This window comes from Pinus tabuliformis, chromosome X, assembly GCF_031772625.1.
Source record: "Pinus tabuliformis cultivar Carrire ecotype Pingquan chromosome X, CPIR1, whole genome shotgun sequence".
Classification (NCBI taxonomy): Eukaryota; Viridiplantae; Streptophyta; class Pinopsida; order Pinales; family Pinaceae; genus Pinus; species Pinus tabuliformis.
In genome coordinates this window covers 916,617,223-916,629,412 of record NC_142308.1, presented here as the reverse complement: position 1 = coordinate 916,629,412, position 12,190 = coordinate 916,617,223, and positions in this window count along the sequence as shown.

Sequence of the window (12,190 nt, the reverse complement as noted above, 5' to 3'; positions counted from 1 at the left end):
TGTTTACACTGTTTTCCATACACACAATGTTTATAGAAATCTAACTTCAAGGATTTCAGATCGGGAAGAGATTTACATTTCATCAATTTTTTAAGACCTTTCTCACTCATATGACCCAATCGCTGATGCCATAGACAAGTACCTGCTTCTTGCTTTTCTGATGCAACCGTTGCTTCACTGACGTGAGTACTTCTTTTTAACCTATAAATATTTCCGACCTTTTCTGCCTTCATAACCACGAGGGCTCCCATAAAGGCTTTCAAGATGCCATCCTAGCCTGTAAACTTATAACCATATAAATCCAACACTCCCAAAGATATCAAATTTTTATTCAAATCAGGTACATGTCTAACACTAGTTAATGTTCTAACTGTGTTATCATACATCTTAATCCTGATATCTCCCATCCCAACAGTCTGACATGACACATTGTTACCCATAAACACAGAACTACCATCTACATTTTTATACGAAGTAAACCAATTTCTATGTGCGCACATGTGATCCGAAGCACTAGAGTCTAACAACCAGCTATCTAAATGACGAGAGACATTACATTTAGGTGAAGTTTCATCTATCATACATAATTCTTCAGTAGATAAAACTTCGTCTATCATACCTGAATCAACCTGATTCGCTTCCTTCTTTGGGTTTTCGGATTCCTTTCATTTCCAATAGTCTTTCTTCAAGTGTCCAATTTTATTGTAGTTCCAACATGTTGCCTTACACTTCTTTCCCTTCGATTTCGATCTAGAAGACCCCCTTGGATTTTCTCCATTTTCCTTTGAGCGTCCTCTAGCTACCATGGCTTCTGATGCAACTGTTTCAGTGCTGGATTTCCTTTGTACTTCTTCAGACAGGAGAGCTCCCACGGCTGATTCAAACTTCAAAGAATCAGCAGTGCTCAAGCTGATTGAAGTTACGAAGTGATCCCATGATTCAGGTAGAGAAAACAACAAGGTTATGGCTTTATATTCTTCCTGTATTTTAACTTCCATATGTGTTAATTGACATATTAGTGTATTAAAAACATTCAAATCTTCTGCAACATTTGAACCTTCTTTCATTTGAAGACTATATAACTGTCTTTTTAGATAAATTCTGTTGGTTAATGACTTTGTCATATAGAGTTTTTCGAGTTTTTCCCACAATCCTGAAGTTGTAGTCTCTTCAGCAATATTGAAGAGAACTTCATCCGCTAGGCATAACCGGATGGCACTGAGAGCTCAGGCATCCAAGTCCTCCCAGTCTGAAGTAGTCATGGTTGCAGGTTTCTTAGTTGCCCCATCCAATGCCTTGTGCAACCCTTGTTGCACAAGCAGATCCCTAACCTTCAGTTTCCAAAGAGCAAAATTGCTCTTTCCGGTGAATTTCTCCACCTCGAATTTCGCATTCGACATCTTGGCCATTTTGTTCTTCTCCTAGGGTTTCAGTCTTTTCAGCTAGGGTTTATATTTCCTTATTTTCCAATGAAAGTTTTTTCTTCGAATAAGGTGTATATTTCCTTATTTCTCCAAAAAAAAAAAAAATCAGTTTAAATAGAAAAACCCTTTGAAAAAAAAACCTTTTCCTCTTTCCTTGAATTAAAAAAAAAAATCTGTTTCTTTTTCTTCAAAACACATCCACCCCTTTATTTTCCACAACTTTCTGAAAAAAAAAATTCTGAAACAAAAGTTTCTCTCAAATTTAACCACAAAAAAAATACCCGGATCCAACACGCAGATCTAGTAGCACTGCTGGCAGCAACTGTGGCAGCGAACACGATGAGGTTCTGGCAGTGACTCCATGGTTTCTTCCTCACAAACAAATGGCTCTGGATGCAGAGATTTTGGTCTTTACGCAGATAGATGAGTTTCCCTCCTCACGTAGGTAGATTCCATATTTTTCCCCTGTAATCTTTACGCAGGCAAACCACCCTTCCTTCACGCAGAGGGTTTTGATTGGCGTCCTCCTTACGCAGACTCTGCCTGGTTCTATCAGGCAGCACGCAGACAGCACATAGCCTCTGGTCCGCAGAGGGTTTTGATTGGCATCCTCCATACATAGACTCTGCCTGGTTCTATCAGGCAGCACGCAGACCAATCACGTAGACAACACACAGGCTCTAGTCTTCACACGTAGCCGCTGGCTCTTCAACCTCACGCTCTGATACCAATTGTTGAATGAATATGGAGATAATGGAGAAAAGAATCTAAACTCATTCAGTTATACATTGACCAAGAAAAGAAATTGAATTCAAACACACGCAAATAGACACTTAGGATTTACGTGGTAAAACCTCGATAGGGTGTCAAGGAAACATCCAGGGGGCAAGGGATTAGAATCTCTATTAATTCAACAATGATTCTTGACAATTGCATTTCTCAGGTATTCACTAGTTTTATACCATCGACCTCTGTTACATAACTAACATTTCGATATATAACTGACTAGTTACATCTTACCCAAAATTACATAATTCATTGTCAAACTAACAACCTGTTCATTGGGTCTAGATAAATTATAGCAATATCTTCATGGGTCCTCCTTGGCCCAATGAAACACCCCACGGATCTAGTTGAACTAAAATCTCATGTAGTGATCTTTCATAATATAATGTGGGTCATATGGATTATAGCTTCAGAGGTCGAGTGGGTACTTCCTCAGCTATTATGCTTTGACATCTGCTTGCTTGATACTCAGGATCTCACATAACCTAATCCACAATGGAATAGTGAGCCAAGGTGCCTTCTTCTTCCGATGTAGTCTAGCTATCAATCCTGCCGAGATGTGATATGCTACTTCCTGCATGAAAAGTATGTTCGAGGAAAACTTCAGTAGAACATGCAGAGGCTTCTCTACACTGAACATTTAGATGAAAGTGTCGAACGGTGAAGCATACCAATTAACAATGCCCAATAATGCCCCCATTGATTCCTTTTACATGCAAGGTGGATCCTATTCAAATATCATCTTGTACACAAGGGTGACAAAATGATCGGACAACCGTGTGATTACTCCTCTGAAGCTGCATTTAGAAAACAACATGAAATAAGTGTTTATAGGAGTCTCCGTCGGTGACCATGCCCACTCCAAGCCCGGGAACTCTTGTTAGGCAAAGACTACATCTAAGATGTAGGTGAACATGTAAATGTCTACATGCATACCTCCAGGTGACTGTCGAGCCTTCGTTACTTGTTCCTTCATCTGAAGAGACAATATTCTGGACTAGTTACATGGTTTTCCTTCTCTAGCCACTTGGTCCAGTGTGATCACCCAACTATATGGGAAGGTTTACATTCTTGCTTGACCATACAGTTGAGAAGAAAATATGACTATTTATTGGTACACCTTCTTGAGTATCTTTGTATTGTAGATATGGTTGGGTGTTAACCTGAATGGAGCCAGCTATTTACCGAGTTCTTTAGAATATCTCTGGAGTTATCACTACTGTTGGGTAAGATGAATGGAGTCTTCATGACAGTCACAAGCTCTAACATCTGATACATCTCATCATAATCTCGTGCCCAGAAGGTCGCAAGCTTCATCCCACTGACACTGCTCAAGGTCATCGTCTTAGGATTAGTGTGATGGAAGATCCAATGTATCATCTCCATGCATGGGAACGCGACGTATCTGCATGAAATCTCGTACAAGCTGGACTTGTGAATGTTCACGTACACCTGACAGTCTTCAAGGCTTTCCTCAAAAGTGCCTGCAAATGTTTCATTGACCTATTGCCACTTCATCTTGATGTCCCTCTCTAGATACCACTTTCTATCTTCATAGATTGGTAAATTAGAGGACACTCACTCAACTGCTGCTCCAGCTGCATTTCCATCAATGTTTTGTGATCCTATTAAAGCAAACAAGATGAAATATAACAATGAGTTTCCTTCTGTAAGAAATCTATCAATGAAAACCAAAGCAAATTCGGTGAATGACACAGCACATACCTAGGGAACTGATAGGCAAGATTATGCAATTTATTTTGGGAGGTTGGGTGACTAGCTACCAGAATTGTACAAAAGTAGTATGGGCTATCTAGGAGGCAAGAATAGTTGTTGGATTTTCACAACGCACAATCCAGACTGGATGTTGGCTTTTGGGATTTGTCAATGAACAATTCTAGGTGGGAGTCACTGTAGGCTTAGAGACTGCATTACACAATTTTTTGGGCCAATAGTCACTATCTCTTAGAAATACACAAAACAGTCCTAGAGAATAGTGCTAGGTGGAAATTATTGAAAATAACAACAAGAAATGCTAAAAATAAAAATGCTAAAAATAGCATTGCTAAAGATAACATTTCAGGATATTCCAATTTTAATTTGTCCTTGAATTAAAATTGAGAATTAAAATTCGAATTTCATCTAACCAACTATTTCAAAAGTAATTAATTAATTCATCATGGGTTAGTTAGTTGGAGAAGTTAGAACATGAAGTATTTTTGAAGTCATGCAACAATTATCCCTTTGATTGAGAAAGTTATCCCTTAATTAAGGAGATAAGGATGAGTTTTATTTGAGTTTTAATTAGTTAGCTTAGTTAACTGAGTTAAGTTAAGTTCAATTAGTTCCAAACTATTTGACGAACTAATTGTAAGTTCAGTCAGTTAATACATGCATGCATGCATGTACTCAGATAACTGAGGATTCTCTCATAAATAACTCATGCATTTCAGTTTAGACAAAGACTGAGTCGAGACTAAAGAAAGGGACATTATACTATCAGTTGGAGGAATTTTCCTATAAAGGAAACTCATCCATACAGAAGGAATAAGGTTCCTTGAGGATTGCACAGTTTTACAGGGTGTGAGATCAATGTGAGTGATCAGTGTTACACTTGGTAATAGTAGGATACCTAGGATAAACGACGCAGGGAAATAGGAGACTTGGAGGGTAGAGGAGAAGGTTTGTGAGAAGCCTTGTCTGTCTGTGAGCATCTAGGAGGATTGTACTGAGAGCTAGCTAGCTATGAGAGCTAAAGCTTTGTGTAATCTTGATGTGCTTCCACTTTGTATGATAATACAGTTAGCAAGGGCTTTAGCAGAGGGTTTCCCCGGAGTATTCTTTTGTGTTTCATGTGTGATTGATTCTTCTTCTCTGTCTTATGTGTTCTGTTTGATTTTCTCAAATCGATTAAGCTTCCGCAAGTTTGATAGTAGAAGTAGATCAAGTATTTTACTTTAGTTACATTGCATTATTAGGTGATATATAGTGAAAATTTCTACATGGTATCAGAGCTAGATGATCGATAGAGAAATTTTTACATTGTATTAAAATAAAGGTGATCGAAGTAGTGAACAATATACGAAGAAGTGAATTAGAAGTAATAAAAAAAATGGGCCAAGAGTTTGCAGAGCAGATCTAAAATTTTTTGTGAAAAATTTTTAGAAACAAATAGTAGATCTGGATTCCTTACGAGAAAATACCCAAACTCAAAAAAAAATTCGGTTGAATCGGAGCTTAGATGATGGAGATATCACTGATTTAAAATCATCTCTTTTTCCCAAAAATTTTGTGACGACGGGACAGATGAAACAGATTGGTGTGCTAGCAAAGGACCTGTATGCTCTTAAGGTTCAAGATGCATGTAAATCCTTGAGGAGCAAGGCAAAGGTTGGAGACTTGATGGTTGAGAGGGAGAGTAAATTACCTCTCAACATGCAGCCCCATAAGAAGTCTCAAACAATTATGGAGGAGCCACAATTCGAGATGCCGAGAGGAGATTGAGTGGAGGAATTCACTCATGCAGAGACCTCCAGTAAGGGAAAATTTCGAGCCAAGTGGGCAGAGAGATCAGATGCAGCCATACTTCTAGGTGTGAGGTGGGGCGATGTGAAGTGATAGTCCCAAGAAGGCTAAAATAGGGGCAGGATCCTTGAGGTACCCAGCTTCTTTGATTAGACCTTGCTACGGGAACCCCGATGAGGAGTAGCAGGACTGGCTGAGTGGGTAGAGATTGATGTGGATGGAGTGGCTGAGATAGCTATAATGCAGGATTCTGAAGAAAATGCAGAGCTAGCATGTTCTAGCAATGCGAGAGGCACATGAGTGTTGCACCAGTGCAGGATGGCACAGAGAGGTGTGAAATGATGTGAGATGCAGGGATTTGTTGCAGCAACACAAAGGTCAAAAAGGGAGCACTTTTCAGTGGTAGAGTGAGCTTCAACATTAGAGGGTGTTTCTAGCCCAACAGGGAGGTCAGTTGGGAGATCAATTATTTACTTCTCAGTAACTGAGTTGCAGTGTAGCAGTGAGCAGCACGATGCAACATGATGAGAGGAGGTGTAGTGTGGATGTAGTGCTCGGAGATAGGACCAACAACAACATGGATGTAGTGGGAGGAATCTGTGGGATTGATACAGTCAGAAATCAAATTGACAGAGGCTAGAGAAGCTAGATACTAATGAGCACATAAGTGCAGAGTTTTCAGTTGACAAAGGCAATAACAATCAGAGTCTTTGAGGACAGATGTATCATACTGATTCAGGTTGGATGTTTTTTTGTTTCTGGAGTTGTTGTAGCAACAACTCTAGAGAGACGTGTTTCATGTAGAACATTACAAAGGTTCAGGTTTAGGATCGAGTTGAATTCCTTTCTTGTTCAGAGGGAGTGTTGAAAATAGCAACAAGAAATGCTAAAAATAGAAATGCTAAAAATAACATTGCTAAAGATAGCATTTCTAGATATTCCAATTTTAATTTGTCCTTGAATTAAAATTGAGAATTAAAATTTGAATTTAGTCTCACCCACTCTTTGAAAAATAATTAATTAATTCATCCTAGGTTAATTAGTTGGAGAAATTCAAACATGAATTTTTTGTGAAGTCATGCAACAATTATCCCTTTGATTGAGGAAGTTATCACTTAATTAAGGAGATAAGGATGAGTTGTATTTGAGTTGTAATTAGTTAGCTCAGTTAACTGAGTTAAGTCCAGTTGAATTAGTTCCAAACTATTTGACGAACTAATTGTGAGTTCAGTCAGTTAATGCATGCACGCATGAAACTAGTGTACTCCATATAACTAAGGATTCTCTCATAAATAACTCATGCATGTCAGTTCAGAAAAAGACCCAGTTGAGATTAAAGATAGGTAGATTGTACTATCAGTTGGAGGAATTTTCCTATAAAGGAAACTCATCCATGTAGAAGGAATAAGGTTCCTTGAGGATTGCATAGTTTTATAGGGTGTGAGATCAGTGTGAGTGATCAATGTTACACTTGGTAACAGTAGGATCACCCAGGAGAAACAGTGCAAGGAAATAGGAGGCTTGGAGGGCAGAGGAGAAGGTTTGTGAGAAGCCTTGTTTGCCTGTGAGCATCTAGAAGGATTGTACTGAGAGCTGGCTAGCTGTGAGAGCTAAGGCTTTGTGTAATCTTGATGTGTTTCCACCTTTTATGATAATACATATAGCGGGGCTTTTAGCTGAGTATTTCCCTAGAGTATTCTTTTGTTTTTCATGTGTGATGACTCTTCTTCTCTGTTGTATGTGTTCTGTTTGATCTTGGTCAAATCAGTTAAGCTTCCACAAGTTTGATAGTAGAAGTAGATCAAGTATTTTTATTTAGTTACATTGCATTATCAAGTGATCTACAGTTAAAATTTCTACATGGTATCATAGCTAGCTGATATATAGTGAAACTTCTACATGGTATCAGAGCAAAGCTGATCGAAATAGTGAACTTTAGACGAAGAAGAGAATTCAAAGTAAAAAAAAAAGAACAAAAAAGAAGAATTGGGAAGCGAGTTTGCAGAGAAGATCTGAAAATTTTTGTGAAAATTTTTCAGAAACAAATAGCAAATCTGGATTGCTTGTGAAATAATACCCAAATTCAAAAAAAAAAATCGGTTGAATTGGAGTTCAGATGAGGGAGATATGGCTGATTGAAGATTAGCTCTTTCTCCTGAAAGTTTCATGAGGACGGGATAGATGAAACAGATTGGTGTGCTACCCAAGAACCTATATGCTCTTGAGGTTCAAGATGCATGCAAAGCCTTGAGGAGCAAGGCAAAGGTTAGAGACTTGGTGGTTGAGAGGGACAGTAAATTACCTCTCAACATGCAGCCCCAGAAGAAGTCTCAAACAATAATTGATTAGCCATAATTGGAGATGCTAAGAGGAGATTGAGTGGAGGCATTCAATCATGAAGAGACCTCCAGTAGGGTGAAATTTTGAGCCAAGTGGGTAGAGTGATCACATGCAACCATACCTCCAGGTATGAGGAGGGAAAATTTGAAGTGATAGTCCCAAGAAGGCTGAAATAGGGGCAAGGTCCTTGAGGTACCCAACCTCTTTGATTAGACCTTGCTATGCAAGCCCTGATGAGGACTAGTAGGACTAGATGAGTGGGTAGAGACGGATGAGGATGGAGCGACAGAGAGAGCTACAATGCAAGAGTCCCAAGACAGCGCAGAGCTAGCATGCTATAGCAATGTGAGAGGCACATGAATGTTGCACCAGTGGAGGATGGCACAAAGAGGTCTACAATGGTATGAGATATAGACATTTGTTACAGTAGCACAGAGGTCAAAGAGGGAGCACTTGTTAGTGGCATAGAGAGCTTCAGCATGAGAGGGTGTTTCTAGCCCAACAGGGAGGTCAGTTGGGAGATCAGTGACTTACTTCTCAGTAACTATGTTGCAGTGTAGCAATTGGAAGCACGATGCAACATGATGTGAGGAGGTGCAGCACGGATGCAGTGCTGGGAGATAGGACCAACAACAGCCTAGATGCGGTGGGAGGAATCAGTGGGATTGATGCAGTCAGAGGTCAAAGTGACAGAGGCTAGATAAGTCAGATACTGAAGAGAACAGAAGTGTAGAGTTTTCAGTTGACAAAGGAAATAGCAGTCAGAGAATTTGATGATAGATGCATCATACTGATTCAAGTTGGACGTTTTCTTGTTTCTGGGGTTGCTAGAGCAACAACACTAGAGAAAATTTTTTCATTCAGAACATTCCAAAGGTTCAGGATAGTGATCAAGTTGAATTCCTTTCTTGTTGAGAGGGAGTGTTGAAAATAGAATCAAGAAATGCTAAAAATAGCATTGCTAAAAATAGCATTGCTAAAAATAGCATTGCTAAAAATAGCACTTTAGGATATTCCAATTTTAATTTTTCCTTGAATTAAAATTGAGAATTAAAATTCGAATTTAGTCTCACGAGCTGTTTGAAAAATAATTAATTAATTCATCCTAGGTTAATTAGTTGGAGAAATTCAAACATGAAGTCTTTGTGAAGTCATGCAATAATTGTCCCTTTGATTTACGAAGTTATCCCTTAATTAAGGAGATAAGGATGAGCTGTATTTGAGTTGTAATTACTTAGCTCAGTTAACTGAGTTAAGTCTAGTTAGATTAGTTCCAAACTTTTTGAAAAACTAATTTTGAGTTCAGCCAGTTCATGCATGCATGCATGCAACTAGTGTACTCCAGATAATTGATGATTCTCTCATAAATAACTCATGCATGTCAGTTCAGAAAAAGTCCTAGTTGAGATTAAAGACAGGGACATTGCACTATCAATTGGAGGAATTTTCCTATGAAGGAAACTCATCCATGCATAAGGAACAAGGTTCCTTGAGGATTGCACAATTTTACAGCATGTGAGATCAGTGTGAGTGATCAATGTTACACTTGGTAATAGTAGGATCACCCAGGAGAAAAAGTGCAAGGAAATAGGAGGCTTGGAGGGTAGAGGAGAAGGTTTGTGAGAAGCCTTGTTTTCCTATGAGCATCTAGGAGGATTGTACTGAGAGTTGGCTAGTTGTGGGAGCTAAGGCTTTGTGTAATCTTGATGTATTTCCACCTTCTATGATAATACAGATAGTGGGGTTTTTGGCTGAGGCTTTCCACAGAGTATTATTCTATGTTTCATGTGTGATTGATTCTTCTTCTATGTTATATGTGTTCTGTTTGATATTTCTCAAATCGATTAAGCTTCCGTAAGTTTGATAGTAGAAGTAGATCAAGTATTTTTCTTTAGTTATATTACATTATCAGGTGGTCTACAGTGAAAATTTCTACATGGTATTAGAGCTAGATGATCTATAGAGAAATTTCTATAGAAATGTGCATTTCTGGAGAGGAAGGCAGAGCCTCCCTTCTCCAGATTGTGAAATGATATCTCAATGATGGAAGAGTCTAGGCTAAGGTTGGCCCGACTCGCCGACGGGAAAATTAAAGAAAATATGACAGTGAATCCATGGTGACACTAAGTGAAATAAGAAGTGATTGATAGTGCAAACAAACATGAATGAATGATCAGTAAACAGATTAACATGCATGCGAGTTAAGTGAGTCGCCGAATCAGCGACCATTCGTGCAAAACAGTTTTATGCATGCAATAGCAGTGAGATAACAATGAAAACTAAAACAGAGCTAGGAAAAGCTAGTATACATGTAGACGACAGCAAGCATTCAAAGAAATCAAGCAAACAACACTCACACAGGTGAATGCACAAAAAGAGAAAGAAATTCTGAAAAAGACAAGTTGAGGCCAGTTACCCATGAATAGCTGAGTGGGATGTGTTGAAGAGTCTTGGATGTGATGTGGGATGTCATAGCTTGAAGGTCGATGTGAAAGAATGAGATTTGATGCGTCAAATAAATAAGTTTTGAGGTCATGATGGCATGCCACAAATCTAGGAAAAAGCGACACTTAGAGAAAATATTTTAAAACAGCTTTGCATGTCACCTTCAGTTGCTAAAAATATCTACCTAAATGATGTGATTTCTTTTGCATGTTGCCTTTTGATATTTCGGGAAAAATCAAGCCATGCATGCAAGTCAAGTTTCCTTGGTCTCGGATGGAATTGGTCAACCAGACTACTCATGGATGAACCTGATCAGCTCCTTGAGAAAATTGTGCATTTATGGCTGGGAGCTGAGCTGGCTACCGAGGAGATTTCCGCAATTTCTAGGAAGAGAAGCTGACTATTGCCCAGATTTGCACAAATTCTGAGTTGAGCCACCTGCTGGAGAAAATTGTGCAATTTTCACTGGGAGTGCTGACTGGCAGAATTGTGCAATTCTGGAGCCAAAGAGGCTATGAGACAGGATTGCACAATTTTTGGAGGGAAGGCTAGTTTCCCTCAAGAAATGCGCAATTTCTTTGAGGAGCTTCTTAGCCTGCGGCTGGACCAAGTCCAGGTGACCAGTCTGTGAGGGGAATGCATGAAGTTGTGATTGACAGTCGTCCTTTCTGCAAGCAAAACAATGAAGCTTATGTACTTTATGAAACAAGACAAGGTGCAGTGAAAGGTTGGTAGCGAGGCTCCAAAATGAAGCTAAGGAAAAATTTTGGAGGGTGGTTGTAGTTGCTACAATAGAATCATGAAAGGTATTGAAGTAGAGAGGCTGGTACTATGGATGTGTTGTAATGGCTACAACACCCTAAAAATTTTTTGCCTACACTCAAAATTTGGAGCCTAATGTTGATGACATGGTCAGTTATTCATTAGTCACTTATTGGTAAGCTAATCACTTCAAGCTCCCTTCTTGGATCTCATGTGTTGTTCACACTTTTATATTTATATAGAAAGTGTTGTCTTTTGGCATGGGAGTTATCGCTTATCATGCAAAGGAGAGTTATGGTTTTCTTTGAGAGTAAATATTTGGAAAATGAGTTTTTCTCATCATATAGACATGTTTCTCACTTATTTCCAAAGTTTCATGCACTATTACACAAGTGTCGTCATTATCTTCACAAAGTCTATCTTTGGTATCACACTTTTCGTAAGTTTCCACAAAGGTTATTGCATTAAGGGAAGTGTGTTTTCATATGTTCTAGATGATCTACATTGTGTCACCAAGTGTCCAAGTGCATGGTCAAAGTGAAGTTCTATCATTGTTCACATTGGTTCCACTGATCTCACGCTTAGTCTATTTTTGAAGGATTCCTAGCAACCTAGCCTCATCCAACCTTCATAAACTGTGAACTCCACAATATCAGCCCTCAAGCAACAATATTGTTCCTTGAAATTGTGCAACAGTCAGTATCTTCCTACCAGAACTACACATTTCACAACCTCAATGTGAGTAATCCTAACCTCCCTTGGCACCCAAAAATGTGTAGATGCTTCTCACAGTGTCCTTTCCCTCAGTCAGACTTCATTACCTCTAGAAACTTCACATTTTTTTCCTTCAAGCCTCCCTGAGCTATGCATTGTGCAATCTAGGTTTCCCAGTCCACTTTGCCTCCTGA